This window comes from Phalacrocorax aristotelis, chromosome 1 (genome assembly GCF_949628215.1).
Source record: "Phalacrocorax aristotelis chromosome 1, bGulAri2.1, whole genome shotgun sequence".
Taxonomy (NCBI): domain Eukaryota; kingdom Metazoa; phylum Chordata; class Aves; order Suliformes; family Phalacrocoracidae; genus Phalacrocorax; species Phalacrocorax aristotelis.
Genome location: NC_134276.1, coordinates 145476844 through 145494848, shown reverse-complemented (window position 1 = coordinate 145494848; position 18005 = coordinate 145476844). Strand labels below are relative to the sequence as shown.

The 18005-nt window shown below is 42.0% G+C and overlaps 1 protein-coding gene and 1 long non-coding RNA gene across 6 annotated transcripts in view; one reads left to right on the top strand and one right to left on the bottom strand.

Moving 5' to 3' along the window:
• Positions 1 to 18005, top strand: part of SOX5 (SRY-box transcription factor 5) — a 722135-nt gene that overhangs the window by 404899 nt on the left and 299231 nt on the right. The window lies entirely within an intron of this gene.
• On the bottom strand, positions 878 to 17038 carry LOC142066630 (uncharacterized). Its single transcript, XR_012663752.1, has 3 exons — positions 14550 to 17038; positions 6325 to 6386; positions 878 to 1752 (listed from the first exon to the last, which is right to left on the bottom strand). It is a non-coding gene; the product is annotated as an uncharacterized LOC142066630 (long non-coding RNA).

Genomic DNA, 18005 nt, shown 5'->3' with positions numbered 1-18005 from the left:
TTTAAGTGAATTCTTCTATAAAGTGTGTGTTTGGGCACTGGAATTGCCCGGGTGCTCCTGGACAGAAACTCAGAGTTACAAATAAACTTGCACAACTGAGGAAGTTTGTATTATTTCCCATGACTTTGCAAGCTTCAGGAAGTGTTAAATGTTATTTTCTTTTGGTCCTTTGCCTCCGTGCTAGAATTGGTGCCCAAGCTGGGATATGGCTTTGAATTCTGGGCAGATTTTTAGGGTAGAAGCTTGGAGCTGGCCACTCGTGGCATCAGTACCACAGGGCAGATTTAGAATGGCACATTGGAAGGCCAGTGCAGGAGGTATCTCTGAGAGGCACTGGCTCCTGCTGAGATCCTAATTCCCTGGGAGCCCAGAGCCCCTGCCTCACACAGAGGCAAGATACTGCCAATCAGCTGATTGGCAGCATGTTGCCTCTTTGAGAGGCAGCGTCTGTTGGCTCCTGCAAAGTTCCTGCCAGCATTCTTAAACTCTAATTTGGGAAAGAAAATTACAATCTGGCACATCACCGTTGGAAGGTTGCCGACCCCTGCTCCACACTGTACAAGCGGCAGCTTCAGAGAACAGTGGTATGAAACTTCTTTTGTTTCATGCATCAGGAGCAGGCGTCCGAATGTGGCTCCTCCACAAGGCTGCCTAAACTGTACAGCCCCACTGAAGGCAGTGAAGGCAATGGAGTTGTCCACGTGTTGACAGTGAACAAATTGTCTATTCCTATTGTTGCTGGATGAGCCACTAGGTAACCAGATTGATTTTATGATCCCTTACTGAGTGTTCAGGACTGGTGCTTGAAAAAGACATCTTTTATCTGTCAGCCAGTAAATCTCACATTGAGTTGCAAACATACTGGAGAGCTAGAATTCAGCAAGACCGTTTTTATGAATAGAAACATTTTCAGAATAGACACTCTCCTGAACACACAGTTGTTTTACAGGAATTAAAGAAGTCCTTATGGTGGATGGATAAGCCAACTCAGGATAAAATAAGAACCAGACTATACTTTGAACTGCTGTTTGAACAGAACCTTTTTGAAGAACTTAAAAAGTTCTGAGTTTTGTTGGTCTTTTTGCCTTCTTCCCTGCCTTTCTTTTTTCAGGCTTAATTGGAAGGAAATAGAATACAATACAAGATAAAAGGCTTTTTGCAGCATTATTGACATGAAATATATCAAATTTGCAACAAAAGTTTTCCTGGTTTATCAACATTACTCAAGATCTTGGATATTTGACATGCACATAAAGCAAAACCCTCCCTTGACCAAAATCCAAATACCACACCAAACAGCGTATCAGCCACAATGGTCACTACTGCTAGCCTCATCTTTTCAGAACAGCCATAAATCCAAAAGAATGCAAACTAAGTATGAGAAAACACTGAGATTTCCTCAAATGAATGTTCGCGATGCTTCCAGGTCATTCAGTAAGTAGTATTCCATCCCTTGCACCATCTCTGCCTTTTTAGTAACAGATGATTGATGAGAGGACTCCAGAGGAAGCTTCAAAATATAGTCCCACCGTGATTCACCTCTGCTGAACTTTTGTCCTGGTTTCCACAAATCCTTGCCATCTATTAGAGAAGTTCATAACATACTAGCAGTGATTCAGAGAAAATAGAGTCTCTCAATGAGAGAAATGGTGGCTGTTGAGACAACCGTTTCACCAAAGGAAAATTCCAGATCCATTGTCGGTTCTTCTAGCAATTCTATGCACTTATGCAGTGCTCCATATTTTGAAGGCGCTGTAAAAATAAAAGAACATTAACTAGCTGACTTTCTTGGAAGGCCCACAAAATAGAAACTAAATTTTTTTAGAGTTGAGATACTTAATGTTGACGAGACCTTAAAGATCTGGAAGAAGCTGGACCATCACTGGTATTAAAAATTGGGGAATTCTTACCCTACAGTCACATGTTCAACCTATTAGGCAACTCATCTTTACCTCAATTATATTTTCTGTATCTAGAGATTACATGATATGTATTTTTTGGTGATGCATATCGAAATCAAAAAAGGGTTAATTTTGTAGTCAAAATTGCTGAGAAATTACTAAGTAAGTGTCTTTAGAGTGTTCATTTGAGAGAGTGTCCTGATGATATAATAGTACTTAGCTCATACCATAATGCTGCTATCTTATGTTGTCTTGGCTGAGTGTGTTGTTTAACTGCACTGAAAGAACCATGTGACGAGTTCTGCATATATCCTAGTGCAGTTTGACAGTAATACTTAACAAAAATTAACTGTTGCCACTCCTTGAACATTTGAATGGCTTTAAGTAGATATTAAAGTTGTAGCAAACATGTATTTTTAGGAAACAAAGACACTAATTCCAAGGGATTGCTAAATACCTGACTCAAACTCTTGAGTTCACATGTATTTCCAGCCTGTTCCCTGTCTGGGAGTTTTATTCAAACCACATCCATTTTCTTTACATAGGGAATATCTTTTTAATTTAATTCTTTTTAATTGGAGCTGCACTTCGGCTCAGATCTGCAAGTGTTTAAAGTGAACTGTGACAGAGCCTAAGTGCCTAAATGAAATCTTGTGATCCCAAGAACCTCTCCTTAGCTTCTGTCTACCCTGATTGTGCTGAAACTTCCCAACTGCATGAGATCCTTAACTTAAAGTGGACTCAAAAGTGCTGCTGTCTTAGTAGAAATGAACAGCGTAGCACCTGTCTTCGTCAGAGATCTCTCTGGATCCACAAATTAAATGCTGCTCTGCAGGGGTTAGTACTTCCTCTTGCCGAAGGGGGCGTCAGAGGTATGTTTCCCACTTTTGAGGAGAGTGGCCCAACCACCAGAACTGGAGAATCTGGGACTGGCTGAGACCTGCAGTGTTCTTAATGAAATTGTTTGAACTGGCCAGAAAGAATAAAAGACTCATTTGGCTGCAGAAAGAGATTTCTCTCCTAGCTTAATGAATTAGATGATGAAACAATTTTAATACTTCATCCATGGCCATTTAATATATAACAAAGGAAGATGCCATAGAAGAGAGTCTGGAAGCTGGAGGACCATCTTCTCAGTTGCGTACCTTATCTGCTGTGCTAGCGGATTGTCATTGTGCTACTTAACTTTCCTATCAAAGCGAGTTTTCTGCATCTTCTAGCAGCTTCTAGAGAGGGTGACTGCGTTTGACTCATCAGTAGTTGCAGCTTTAATGGCCAGCGCTTGGAGCAAGTCTTTAGGAACAGCAGGGCATGAGTTTGTAGCCTTCAGGCAGAGGAGGGCTGGCCCCAGCTTCTCCATTTCGCAGGTGAGTCACTTAATCGCTGAACTGGTAGGTCTGTGGGGTGTGGAGAGCCATAGGCACTGCCTTCCCTTCTTTCTCCTCTGGCAGTGTGCAGAGGAACTGGGTGGTGCCTTCTCTCCTGAAAGCAGTGGCTGGGGAAGATCCAAAGGTAGAAAATACCATGGAATTGTGGGTCCCAAGGGTAAGGAGCGGTTCCTTGGTAGCAGTGAATTCAAACACCAGTGGGTGACATTATTTAAATACTGTCCCCACTACTTCCTTACTGACCGCCACAGGTCAGTCTCTGTCTAGTGTTTAAAGCACCTTGTTCTATACACTATAGAGACAGCTTACGTGCGTAACTGGGAGGAGTGCGTTCATGTATGAACAGCGTGTTCCCAGTCTCATCTCCGCAGGGGAGGCGCTTGTGATATTGATTTTTGCTTGGTTTAGGTCTTGGAGGTTACCTGGTAGGTTTTGTTCCTGGCTTTCGGTTGTTGGTTGTGTTACGGGTGGATCACAATAAAGGGCCTATCATCGGGATGTCAACAGGGGCCAGCGGCTCCCTGGGACTGGGAGCCATGGGGGCTTCCCCCAGGCCAGCTGGGCAGGGCCTGGCAGCCAGGGCCTGTCCCACCACCCCAGCCCCAGGCATGGGCCCCCTCCACGGCCAGGCTCAGATGTGGACCCGTGGGTGGGCCCAGCTTGGTGGGCCCATGGCCAGGCAGGGCAGGGCTGCAGGGAGTTGGAGAGCGGCCCTGCTGCAGCATCGCTGGGGCTCAGGCTGATGGCCCCGGGAGGCTGACATGGGGTCCTGGGCCATGGGCAGGGTGGGGGGAGCCCCGGGGCGTGGGCAGAGGCAATCAGGGCTGGCAGTTCCCCCCAGCCCTGGCACCTATCACTAGTCAGTGAGTTAGACTTGCTGTGCAGCAGCTCCAGCAGATGAAAATGGTTCATTTCTTCCTGCTTTACATTTTCTGAATAGTCTAACGATAGGTTTGCTTTCACATCCCTTAGATTAGTCTTTATTTCAGACAATGCTTTCAACACAGACAGTTCCTGAGAGCTTAGAAAGAAAAACTGCTAGTCTCCCATCCTTCTCCCTCCCCCAAATTATTTGATAATGGAATGGGAAGCTTCCCCATAATCTTTTGCTTGATTTTTGCTAATATGAACCTGTCAAAGATCGTGGCATTTCCTTACTGTGTGATGTACAGCCAGCTGGATCCAAATAATCCACCCACGTTTTCCCTCATCTTTGTATTCTGATAGGAGCTTCGCTTAGCAGAAATGAGAAAATACCTGTTATTCCTTCCTTGCTGTCATGGTGGCCAGGCTGAGGCAGTTTCCTACTTGGCTAAAGTCTGGTTAGATGTGAATAAATGTGACCAGACCAAAAATAATGGGTTTTCTGCCTGGAACCCACACCCTACTCTTATGGCAGTTCAAGAGGAAAGTAATTCAAGAAACGACAGTTTCCTTTCCACGCACTGCCCCAAAGAAATACTTTTGGGGATGAATTAGGAACATTCCTCCTGGCTTGAAGATGCAGAGATTTGGGCCTGTAAAAAAACCTTCCTTCATCTTCAGCCTTAGTCTTACAGAAAGGAGAAATACCGCTTTCATGTGAGCACGTGGACCTGCTTACCAGAGAACATGAGTAACTTCTGTTATAATTTGAATTGTACTCTTCCTAATGAAAGTACCTACAAGGGTGGGCTGCCAGTGCAAAATACAGCCCCTCAGCCCTTTGGTTTTGAGGGCTGATGGCTCTGCAGCTGTGAGAAAGAATCTCTCTCACTTCACTTTCCCATTTCCAGATTCTCTTTTGGTCTGTATTGCATTTGTTCTAAGCATTAATGTTTTGCATGTAACATCTCTCAAAGTCTAATCCATTGCTATGGACCCACCTAGTGACGGCTTTATAGATTCTTTATATTCATAAAGGCACTTCGTGCTTATCTTTTCATGATTTTTGTTAGGTTTGTATTTTTTTGATGTTTGAAATGGATCACAGTACCCAAACTGAATGCTTTCTGTGAATACTTCCTTTATTCAGCTCTGTGTATTTAACCACTGAGAAAATAATGACACTTACATGGTTACCTGTGAATAAAGGCATAAGTACAAGGAGTATGGTCACACCGTTAGGGAGATGACCTCAGATATTATAGATGTATTTTAGATCACCAGAAGCAAGAATTGTCCATAGTCTACATGTGAGGAAACTTTTACTCACTGGTATGGGGATGGAAATGGTCAGTGTTGGCTTCCAGTTCAGAATGATGCCACAAGACCTGCACATGCTGCTTACAGGGATCCTCTTCTGTATCTAACTGACTCTGAATGTGGTAAGTCTGAAAGCTTCTCTAGACACAGAAACTGTAAAGAATTGGGCAATGTGCAATGGCTTTCAGTGATAATCTACTGCCTCGTTGCTTTGTGCAGTGATCTGTGAGATTTTTGGACAGCCAGAAACAGCTCGGCAACATCGGACTCTTCAGCGACAGATGCTGAATATCTGAAAATCCTGGACAGGTGCTCCTGGTTTATGCAGAGAGTGACAATGTGCAGTCAGGCTAATGCAACAAAGATGCATGGGATTCGCTGTCCACATGACGTGGGATCAGTTAAGCACATGTTATGGGTCTGTTGCCTTCATACTGCCCTTGCAGGTGGGGGTGAGCCTCCTGTCTGTTATTCCTGGTTTTCATTAACCTGCAAATCTGAATAGTCCAACAGATTTTTTCTAAGGGATTTGCTTACTGCAGTCCTCCCCATGTAGAATACTCACTGTGTTATAGTAACAACTGAATACTCACATATGAACAACCATTGTGATACACAGATTTCATGTGTAACAACCTTTAAAAATACAGTACTAATGACTTTTCATTGAATAGCCTGTATTTTAGGGATAGGTCACATTACAGGTCCTGTATGGATATTGTAGAGAGCATCAGGGAGACTGTATATGTTTGCCAATACTGAAAGCAGTGCTTGCAGCTAAAATTCTAATGCAAGGAAACATTTTGTAAGGTTTATAAGAAATACGTAGTTTTTAAAAGAAAAAAAATAACCTGTCAGGTTTTGGTTACTGTTGAAACTTCTCCATCCTAGTTGCACGTGCTTTCTCTCCCACCTGTGAAAATAGTGCAAACTTTACAAAGTAGTCATGCAAAACTCTGCAGTCAGATTTGTAAAAGCAGGCCATTGGATCGTTACTAAAAAATACTTTATTTCTCCTTATATGGGCTAGCCCAACCATGTGCAGAGACTATCAAAACTCTTCCACGGTGGCTTAATCTTGCAAAATCCCTGGCCCAACTGCCTGATGCAGGAAGCTATAGTTCCCTCAGCTTGAGAGAGCTGATGCCATTTCATACCTCCTTGACAAAGACAGGCTCTGATGTTATAGGCTTCCTCAGTAAATCAATGTATGGTCAAAGTTTATCAACGCCTGAGGGCTTACTGAGTCTAGGGGGTGGATTTGGTTCCAAGCTGTTTGAAGACTTCGTTTGCACCACCCAGTATACAATATTAGGAAAGGAAATGAGCTGTTGGAATAGGTGTGGCCTAAAACTGGAGTATGTCATGATTATTGCTAGCTAGAAATGCAAGAGAACCCCATCCAAAACAAGCATAGTGTCTTGAGGATGGGTTGGTCTGCTGAAATTACAAGGAGTAAATTCAGGTATTTTCTAAAAGGCTGTCCACATCAAGTTTGTAAATATTTTTGCACTCAATATTGTAACACAGAATAATAGTTAAGGATTTTTTCCTTAGTATTGAAACACAGACTAATAGGTAAGGAGGATAACAGGTTTGCTGAGAAACCAAATTATTTCCTTGTCACTTTCTGTCGCAGAAGACTTAAGAGGGAAATCTAACCTGTAGCCATTCTTTTGCAATATTAAGGATTAGCTACTGTCAAAGAAAAAAGTGAAGGAAAAGTAGGAGCTAAACTCATCAGATGAAGAGCAACAGAGTACCAGGTAAAGTTAGACATATCAAAATGTGCTAATGGAAATTGATGGTGAGCTCAAATAGGGCTGCTAACTTAATATGTAGTCTTTCCTTTAATATTGGCTTCTAACCTGTAAGGTTGGACAAAGCAATTTTTCTGCTTCTCTTTAATTGAACAGTAGAATTGATGCTGAGAATTAGTCTAATGAATTTTCTTTCCTTACTTGATAAATTGGTTGAAATAGTAATAAAAAATAAAATTAGGAGACATATAGATGAGCATTGTGATACTATAGCTATTCATCAGCATAGCTTTTGTAAAGAAAAATGATGTCTAATGATAATTTTTTGAGCTTGTCAACAAATAGTAAAAGATAATCCTGAGGGTTTTTTCCCTTTAAAGAAAGATTTTGAAAAAGACCTTCACAAGGGGCTATTAGAAAAGTGGTTTTGGAATAGGAGTGCTTTCAAGAATTAGACAGTCCTCTGAGGGACAGAAGACAAAAGTAAATTATCAATGTTCGGTATAGGAAAACTACAAGAGGGGTATCTAAAATCTGAGTGTTGCAGGTGATGTTTCACAAACACACACCCCTCTATATATAAACAAATTTAAAATGACCACGACCAGTGGTACAGAAACACTTGCGTCTGAGGCAGAATCATTCAAGTCAGGGCTGGAGAAGATAGTAGGAGACTCCATGCAGGAGGATGGGCAGGCTGGCTACACAAGTGTGGTGTTGACAAATGCAGAGCATTGCACATAAGGCAGAAAAATGAATGTGGTGATGCTCATTGCTCTGTTCTAGCGTAACACTGACCACTTGGGAGTGGAAGGGAAGACGACCTCTGTTTCATTATGGAATATTTAATCAAAGTAGGTGGAGTGATCCTAAGACAAGATCCAGTTGTTGAAAATGGAATAGGATATAATGCTGAAAATACTAGAGTGGCGTATGTCATTAGCAAGCCCTTTTCTGTAATACTGAGTTCTTGATGGGATAGGCTACCTGAAGAGTGTATGTAGCAGAAACCGAAGAAATTTAGAGAGAAGCAGTGCAAGTCTTAATCTTGAATAGACTGACTTCTGTATAAGGAAGAAGCTAAGAGACTGTTTAGAGGAAAGATAAATAATAAAACCAGAAGTTTATGAAATAAAAGAAAGGAAGATCAGTTACTCGTTTTTACTTTTTCAGTTATTACAAGAACAACAATAAGTCATTCACTAAAATGCAAACATACAAATACAAAATAGGAAATGGTCTTTTATGCAACTTGTAATTCACTTTTGGTCCAGATTCCCAGAGTATTTCCCTATCAAAGAAATAAAATACTCACATGTTTATCTCTGCATTATGTGTCCAAATACAAGATTTTGGAGTTAGCCATGAAAAGGTTGCTGTCACCCCATCCTTGCAGACCACACCTCTAACAGGTGAGGTTCTGTAACGCACATCAGGGTCTATCTATCCAACTTGACCTGTGTGCCTGGACCTGCACCGGCCAGCTGTGGTCCTCAGGGGGATGTTGTGGGGTCACGGTGCATCTTGGTTGGTACTTCCTAGTGTCAAACTCGGTAGCATGCTTGCCTGTTTTCTCTGTCTTATAAAAAATGGTTTGTATTATATTTTAAACCACTTTATACTTATAGACTAATGTTTTATGAAGTAACGTATATGGCAGAGTTAAAGCAGTCAGCAGGAGATGAGTGACAGGAATAAACTTCCCTCTCTCATTATAGAGTGCTTGTCCGGTCTGAGCCCACCTTGCTGTGAAACATGTAGGGTGTAACAGAGCGGAGAACTGTCTCTTGTTTTGAAGCAGGCTGTAGTTTCTGTGTTTGAGGCAGAGTTCTCACTTAAATTCTGTGGTGATTTTTTGAACTATTGTAAGAAAATTTGCTTTTGTTAAATGATGTACGTCTTTTTCATGCAATGAAACACAAATCCCTGGTAATGTCATGGGCATTTTTTTAGTGGCTCTGTGTGTCATGGCCCACAAATCACTCTAAAAACTGTGATCTTTTTAGAGATTGTTGTCACAAAGCTCTGTGTGCTTGCTTTTGTGCCATAGGCCTGTCCTGACTGCATACGGCAGGTTTCAACTTCGACTACAGTATTGGGACCCGTCTGAGAAATTAATGACAGGTTGAAAAAAGGAAAAAAAAACCCAAAAAGTTAGGTATGTCTGTCTCCTTCAGTTTTCTACTGAAGTTGCACTTCTGGAGACACCTGCTGCCATCCTATTGCTAGCTCAGATTTCATTAGGAAACAAGTTTCACCTGTGACATTCTCACATGTGAAATCTTTGCCCAGATTTTGAACCACATTGCTCTCAAGAAAGGGCAGTGGCTACATGCAAATATTAGGAGAAATGGTTGACAGGATTGATCATGTGGGGTCAAATGCTAAAAAGGTATGTATGAATGTGATTTTGTTTCTTGAAAAAGTGTCAGAAGACTATCTCTGATATTCAATGTGGTGACATTTACTGTTTCTGCATTTTGATATTTTTCTCTGTATACCTCAGGCTGTTAACATGCAGCAGTTATCTAATTTATTTTATTTTATTTATTGGACAGGGGTCAGGCACTCTGTAAATTATGGACTGCATTCTCAGTGAATCAAAATATTTAGGTTGCTTGTGAGGTTCAGTCCTTGGCATCATGTCACTAATTACTTCTACACAACTCTGAAATAATGACAAAAGGAAAATACATCAACAGAGAAAGAGAAATTAAACTTTGTAAAGCAAAACAAAAGCCACATCAGAAATAGAAAGTGTTATTTAAAGGGGAAAGTGGGTGACCAAATACGCAGTCTGGATTCAGTACAATGTTATATGGCAAGAGAAGAGACACTCAGCTTTGGATCTTCTCCAGGCAGAAGAAAATCTATGACATAATTTTTTTTTTTATAAACATTCCTGAGAAACTTCTTTGTATTTTATCGTAATGAATGTTTGTCTCAGTCCAGTGGTGTCTTTCTTTTTTTGTTGTTGATGGCTGTGTTTTTTTATATCTTCCTTGTGATTCTTTTATATTCTGAATAGACCTCAGTGGCAACTGCTGAAGATCTGTCTTGCTTACAAGCTAATTGGTAGTACAAGGTACTCAACCCTGTACTTAGATTGCATTAGGGCTTTTGAAGAGTGTCCCCAGATATTCTGATTTTCCCATATTTATGCTTCAATATACTATAGCAGTATTTTCTGTTTTTCCCCACACAAGGTGCAGAAGCATTCCCAGGGGCCTTCAGCATGCTATCTGGCAATGTTTCGAGCCTCTAGCTGTCCCATGTAATGTCAGATGAGAAGCAAGAGTTAAGCCTCCATAGAAATAGCAGTAACAACAAGCCATTGGGCTGTTTTATACCATGCTTACCTGTTTATTTCTCTGTAATAGTGGCTGAATTGGAGTCTGTGTGTTGGAAGTAGGAGTTCAGCTTTTTGCTTCGACAGAACCAAATGGCAATAGTTTTGCTTTTACTCAAAAGAGGAAAATCACTCATAAAACTGGATCAGAGCACCATAAAATAAATGAATGGGTATGGTACGCTTTTCTAACTTTCTAAATGAAACATAACTCTGCATACTCATTGATTGCTGTTTCAGTGTGCAAGGTGTAAGATAGCAACGTGTTTTACAACTCCTTTCCTGACAGAGATGCATTTAACGTCATTAGAATCATTGCTTCATTTAGTTTGATCTTCCCAGTGACATGTATAACAAGTTAAATATCAGTAGAGTGCATTTAATAAATGCTAATTTGTATTAATCTTACCATAGACTGTATACATAATGTAGGGACCTTGTGTATGGTACAGTAGAGAGGGAATATATTTACATATTTGTTCTGAATTGAAAAACTGTACATTTCTACACGTATATTTTTTTGAAACATTTACTAGATAGCAGTTACATGAATTCTTAGGATTATACAGACTAAAAAGGAATAAAATAGGTAAGTGATTTCCAGAATATAAGAACGTTACCTTTTTTGTGCTTTCTCTAATTACAATCACAGTCTGAACTGTAAACTGGCTCAGATAGAGGATATTTCTTACAAAAGACCCAATTCTTCACTGGTCTTCCAGTACAAAGTGCATAGAAAATGGTATTATTATTTGGCAGTATTTTATATTCCCACTTTTTCTCTAATCTAAGGGAATATATAAAACGGAGAGCCACCGTGAATTGAGCTGTATGTGTTTGTATCATGCCCACCGCAAAAGAGCTCAATCCGGTTAGCTGGGGGTGGCTGTAGTCCTATGCTAAAAGCATAACAAACGATCGTAATGGCGCTAAAAGACAACCACTTCTTGTGAAGAGAAGCAGACAGTAGGTGTACCTGTGGGCGCAGAGAATTTTGATTGCAAACACCAGAGGAAACCTCATGACCACAAGAGGAAGGCTGGAATGCCTTCACAGGACTAGATGCTGTGGATGATTCCAAAATACCCTTCCACTTTTAATTGCATGATGCTTGTTTTGCATCAGACAATCAATGGAAGCAAATCTGTTTGTTTTAAACCCAGTGTCCTTGGTGCACAGGTTAGGAAGACCAGAGCAGAAAAAGCAGGCAGATTAGAAATACAGAGACAAAATGTGATGACTCTAACCCTGTTCAGTGGATGAGTTAAAAAAAGAGACTGAATTGTTATTGAGGAAGTGACGAGAATGTGGGGATAAAACCTGCAAGAATTTTATTGAGGGCCATGCAGAAAGGCCCACTGGATTAAGCAGAAAGACCTCAATTTCAGTGTACTTGGAGTCATGCTCAACAATTATTATCTACTTGCACAAACAGATCAAAGATGTGTCTTTAGGATACTTAGGCTCAGAAGCTTATGTTTGGCTATAAAATTTAGGGGGCCTGTACAGAAGAGACTCGATTTCTACCAAACCACTCTTCCACACGTGCACCAGGGGAAAAGGGAGTAATTTCCTTCTGGTGGGAGTTGGTTATCTGTATGAAATGAGTTAGGTTCATTGTCAGGTATATTGCGCAGGCATTTACATCTTCGTAACAGTCATCGGAAATGACACCGAGGAGGAACGTTCCTGCTGGCATTGTCATCTGAGAGGGTGAAGATCGGAATGGCACTGACAGTAAACAGGTCTGTCACTCAGAAAGTAATCATCCTGATCAGGATGGAGGCAGAATAGGAAAATTGCGCGTAAGGTGAGTCTGTGGACTTCAGTTGGGATGGTACGTTCTGTGCAAAATAACTGCGCTGAAAAAAGAACATAGGGGAAAAAAAAAGACTCGGAGCAACAGGTTCCTATTTTAGTAACATTTTATGTTCAGAACTTTAACGAGAAACTGTAAATTTTAAATCCAGTTAGCTTCTTAAATCATTTCAAGCGCAGTTCCTATCCATGGATATGCTCTCTATTTTTGTGACAGTTTTTTATAAACTGTCCTGTTTTTTATTTTATTTTCTTTTTCAAGCTGCTTCTGTGCAGAGGCTACTAAGACAAACAGTAAAGAGACCCTGCAGCTAACTGAGAGTATAGAGATATAATAAAACAAGCTGTACCCAAAATAAAGGAACTGAGTGGGGGGGACATGACACAAAGTCAGGAATGTGTCTTCTCTCTGATTTTGCTCGTTTTCACAATTAGAAGTTACTTTTTGCCTAAATGTATATGCAATTTAATTTTAAATGTGTTCACATAGAATATTTTTAGTTCTTTTTTAAAAAAATTATTACCGTTTACATCTGTATTAATTCTAAGGTTCCCTTACCCTGGCTGATGCGGAGTGGACAGGTTCCACTGAAAAGGAGTGCCAACCTCCTTTTAAGCAATGATTAGGAACTTTATTGTAATATTTAGTGACCCTGAGAGAAGTCCGAATTCAAATTTTAGGTGAAGGTTCACATTTCTTCTTAAGGGTAGTGTGAGTTCTCTTTTACAGGGAGGGTTGCAGATGGTAGGCCCCTGCTGAAATTGCAAGTAAATAGCTGATAAACGAGGGCTTCCCACTTGCAAATGAGATGGTTTTACTTTTCCTTGAAGAAATTCAGTAAATTGAAAAACTCTAAATAGCACAGAAATTTCAGTCCTCCAGACCGCCTTCTTCTTCTCAGATTTTGCTCTACTATATTCAGCGCTCAGTTTTGCCAACACTGAACATGCCTGATGTGGCATTTACATTCTTTAAAAAAAGCATAGATTAGTTATATTTCTAAGAGTTAACTTCTCCTCTTGACACAGGTACTTAATTCCCATTAATGGAAATGGCAGCTAGGCATGCACACTGAAAGGAAAAATCTGTTCCTAAGCATATGATCCAAACTGCATTGTAGCTAAACATTTCCATGCTCTGAAGTAAGGACTCATTATTTGCGAGATATTCTTCATAGTGAATGCATCAACCCCCTTCTCATTCTCCCTCCGCTCTCTCGTAACCTGTTCCAAAACACCCTTTCTTAGAAATCTTACAGATTCATTCTTAATGCTGCAGTTGTTTTGGATGTGCGCCTAAAAAAGAAAATCCATTTAGGATCTTCAGAGTTTTGCATATTTTCTGTGAGAATTTTCCAGTAAATCATTCTGTGGAACATCTTACATTTCCTTGGACCTGGTAGGTCTCTATTATTAAAACCTACAGTGGAAACAACAAAACCCAAAAAGCCCTTTTTTTTTTTTCCAGCACTTCCTTTACTTACTGTATTGCAGTATCTGCCAAAGGCACTAGGCTGAAGTGCTGTCATTTGATGTTTTTTAAAAAAATAAATTAATGCTTTGTTTAAGGTTTTCCTTCTGCCACTATGCTTGTATAAAGACCTGTGGGTTCTGTCTATGCAGTATTCCAGAGTTAAGATATTTCTAACTCAAGATGGGTGGATAAATGATTTTTTGGTTCACTTTTTGAACTGGAGAGCCCCAACAGTGACAAAAAAATCCAGTTAAGCATAAAAATTCAGGTAGGAGTTTATGACTTGAGTTGCCTCCCCTCATCCAAATGAGAATCGGAGCTTTCTTTTGTTTAGTTCAACCCAAATTGTCTTCTCTTACCTGGACTTGTTTGTTTTGGGGACCCCTTAAAGGAGGCAAATCAAGAAAAATGCAGATTCACTGAACTGCTGAGGGAGGGGTGGGGGGAAGTTTCATTTTTCTCATCACTTGGAGATATTTGAGCTTCTATCTTGAATTCTCAGTTCGAGAAGAGAATTGAGAGAACTGAACGTGGACCCTCCCAGGTTGCGAGTGGGTTTTGTAACAGCGACCCACTCAGTAAAAAGGGGCATCGGGGCTTGCTATTACGAGTCAAAATTTTCAGGACAAAATACGACTCTCTATGTTAAAAACTGGACAGTTGCACGTTACATACGTTTTCTTCCTTCTCAGCGGTTATTTCTCCCAGTTCCTTGTTTTTTCCACTTTCTGATATGATAGCAGCCTTTGTGATATGTGCAGGCAATTTCTAAAAAGCAAGATTTAAAGTTACTATGAAATGATTTGCAGAAAGGTTTCAGAGATTCCCTCAAACCATTTGTTTAACTTGCTTTTTCTCTCTCTTGCCATTGCAGTTGAACTTACTATGGGAATATAATTTTATCAATAGATTGTTAATAATCTAATAATAACAGTGCAGTGGTACTGTAATACAATATTAATACAATGGTAACAGTAACTTTTTTTTTTCCTCCTTTTTGGACCCAATTCTGTTTCCCGCCCACTCAGCTGGGAGAGGGAGCTCAGCAGTTGCAGAAAACGTAAAATGAAGGAAATTGGGAAGACGGGGCAGGTACCTGAGCATAAAATGTATTGGGGTAAATGTAAACTAGGGTAAAGGAAAAGAAGGGTTCATGTCAGAAGCATTCAGGGGAATGACCTTTACTTCCTTCCTTTCTTCCATTTCCTCTCCCCTTCTCAGCTCTCCCTTTTGCTCAGTTACCGTTTTCTCCCCTGAACTTCCCCCCCCCCCGCCTTTTATTATGGTTCTTTGTACTTCTTCCTAGTCTAGCCAATGTTTTCTTCCATAAATCCTGATGTTGACGGTTATTGCTCTGGTTTATAATCATATTAGCTGAGAGCCAGCAACGAAGCAGCCCCATTGTGCTAGGCATAATACCAGCTTGGAGGAGAATGTGATCGTTGCCCTGAAAAAGCTCAAATAGGAAATGATATAGGAAGGGGTAAATGTATGTGAACAGATGAGAGAAGGTTGTGGAGGAAGAAGGGCAGCTGTGGAGTGGAGCTGAGTTGAAAAAAGGATGTGAGGTGAGAGAGCTGAGGGGAGCTAACGTGCAGTCAAAGTACGTTGTCCTCTTCTGCCAAAATCGCTGAAATTTTTTTGAATAAAAGGTGGGGTTTCTGAGCGGCTTCTCTCTGCAAACTTCTCCCAAGGCCAAGTGTAGGGAAATAGGGGAAGCAAAGCATGAAGTGGCAGAGGAGCAGCAGCGTTTTTGGATTGGCAATGATACATCAAGGGGAAAATGAAAGACCAAGAAAAGGGGCCCTGTAAATGTGGATACAGAAATGAAGTACGTTTTAACTGAATAGTAGATGTAAAAATCATGTCTTTGTGGGAAAACCAGCCAAAAAGTATGTGTTTCGGCAGTGTAAGGACTGTTGTGGACCGTGAGGCACATGGGATCTTTGTTTCTCATCCTTTTGCTGGAGTTGACCGCGTCAGCTTGGGCAACCTGCTAAGCCTGTCTGCATCTCAGTTTCCTTATTTGAGGCCAAATTCTCCTACTAAGTAGCCTCCTACTCCACACAGAGATTTGCTGATTTGAATAGAGCCCCTGTGGAGTGAGATACTTTTCAATACAAATAAAGTTTTGGAATCGGCCCTAATTATATTTATTACCTGTAGAGGAGTAATGTGAGACTTAACGTGGTTTGAGACCCTCAGATGAAAGAGAAAGTATTTGGAATTGTTCTTTCTTAATCATCTGCTGCCTTTTCAATGTCTACTTCATAGCTGTCCTAAAAGGGTTAGCTACTAAATAACAAATGAAAAAATCCTTGTATGTATTAACTGGGTTTGTCAGACTCCTATGAATGGACCTCTGTGGAAAATATTATTTGCTAGGGGCTACTGAAGGAAGTCAGTTTACCCTGCCCCACAGTGAGGAGCCATTAGATCAACCTCATGCCAGAAGTTGACAGATTGTATGCGACTCTGCTCCGAGCGCTGTGGTGGTGTAAGGCAGGCTGGAGACAGCCTTCGCAGATCCTCTTTTATGACCCGCAGTGAAGGCGCCTTTGCAAACTTAGCTTGGGCGTTTTTTTTCATGAATGGTCTAGTGCTCTTCAGGGATGATCTGCATAAGTTACAAGTGGGTTTGCTACTCGGGGTTTAAATGATCGTCCCAGACTTCTAGCTACGATGCCTTTATGCCAACACCGGACTGACTGGCCCCCATGTGAGCCTGCTGGTTTATAATGTACACATTGAAAGGGAAAAGGAGAAAATTAAACAGTGTAGCTGATGGATATTAATAAAAATAATAAGCTTTTCTATTTGGAATTACTTTAAGCCAATGGGCGTAAAAGCATTGAGCGTTTTATGGATGCTCTGTGCGAATGTGTGTCTCTATTTCAAAAAGTAAACTCGCTTTCTCCACGTCATGGGGAGGTAGGAATAAGAGGGGAAGAGAGGGGGCAGCGGACCTAATCAAACTGTTGTGGGGTCAAAACCTCGTGGTTTTTAAAGGCCCTTAATGTTGTCCAGCTGCAAATGAAAGGAAGAAAAAAAAGAGAGAGAAGAGAGAAAGGAATTAGGGCTGGGGAACTGGAAAGAATGGAGTATAGATGTGTGGGTGTGTGTGCATGTGTGTGCTAAAGAACAGGGAGACCAGCTTTTTTCATTTTTTTCTCTTTTTTTCACCCCCCCAACCCTCCCCCCCCCCCCCCCCCCACCCGACACACACACACTGCGAGCTCAGTGCCAGGCTGGACACGGGCCGTGCAGACTATTGAGGCATTGTGCGCTCCGCTTCCAGGGTAGCCCCCGGCTTAATCCCCGGGGCTGGGACGGGAATTTCCCCGCCGCCTTCTCCCGGCCGCTGCCCCTCGCCCCGCCGGGCCGGGCCGGGGCGGAGCGGAGCGGAGCGGGGCGGCGGGTGTCACCGGGATGCGGGGCGGGATGCGGGGCCGGCGCGGCCCGCGGGGATGCTGCCCGCGCCCCGGTCCCCGCCTGTGTCAAAGGCCCGTTACCTGATTGCCTTCCTCGCCCGGCAGATTTTCATCTAGATAATTGGAAGCGCGGCGGAGGCAGCGCTCCGGCAGCCAGCCGAGGGGCTCTGCCGCCGCGCTTCGCCCACCTCGTTATCGGGGCGGCCGGGGCAGGGGGAGCGGGGGGAGCTCCTCTTCCTCGCCCGGGGGCGTGTGTCTGTCTGTGTGTGTGGGGGGGGGGGGCCTAGGTAAAAAAGAAAACAAGAGAAGCCCTAGCAGACGAACGGAAAGTTTATTTTTGCTGTTTGCGCGTGTGTGCGTGCCCGCTGTTTTGGCATGTGGCTACCTTTTCCCTCGCACACAACAGGGCTGTTTGATGGAGTTTGGAGCTGAGGAAACTTTGGGTTTGCTGCCAGGACGGTTCGCAGCACTTTGCGGAAAGCAAGAGCTAACAGTGAGACCGACAGAGTGAGTGACAAGTTGTTTACAGGTTTCCTTGAAGGGGCCTCTGCTATATTTCAATCTGTCAAAGTTGCTTTTCTTCCCTCAGAACAATGCCTGATTGTTGTGCGGGGTGGTTGGGGCTTTTTTTCTTTTTCCCCTCCCCAAAGAGAGAGAAAGAGGGAGAGAGAAAGCGAGAGAGCGGAGAGGGAGGGGGGAG